Source organism: Notothenia coriiceps, unplaced genomic scaffold (genome assembly GCF_000735185.1).
Source record: "Notothenia coriiceps isolate Sejong01 unplaced genomic scaffold, NC01 NC01_scaffold00024026, whole genome shotgun sequence".
Lineage (NCBI taxonomy): Eukaryota > Metazoa > Chordata > Actinopteri > Perciformes > Nototheniidae > Notothenia > Notothenia coriiceps.
Genome location: NW_011356727.1, coordinates 6,872 through 7,160, shown reverse-complemented (window position 1 = coordinate 7,160; position 289 = coordinate 6,872).

Here is a 289-nt window from a genome sequence, read left to right as displayed (position 1 = left end):
GAAGATAATGAGAGTGAGTCGGAGGCATCTACAAACCAGATACCGCAGAAAAAGAAAAGGGAAGATTAAGAGAAAATACAATAGGAACTACTTGGAACTCGGATTTACCTACACAGGCACTGAAGATGAGCCTTTGCCAGTATGCATTCTGTGCTACGAGACACTGGCTAACGAGAGCCTAAAACCAGCTTGGAATCTGGCACTATGTTTATACATGTAATTATGTTTAGGATTTGCAAATGAGGTGGTCTGAAAATCCTTGATAATAAATAGTGGTCTGCATAAACAA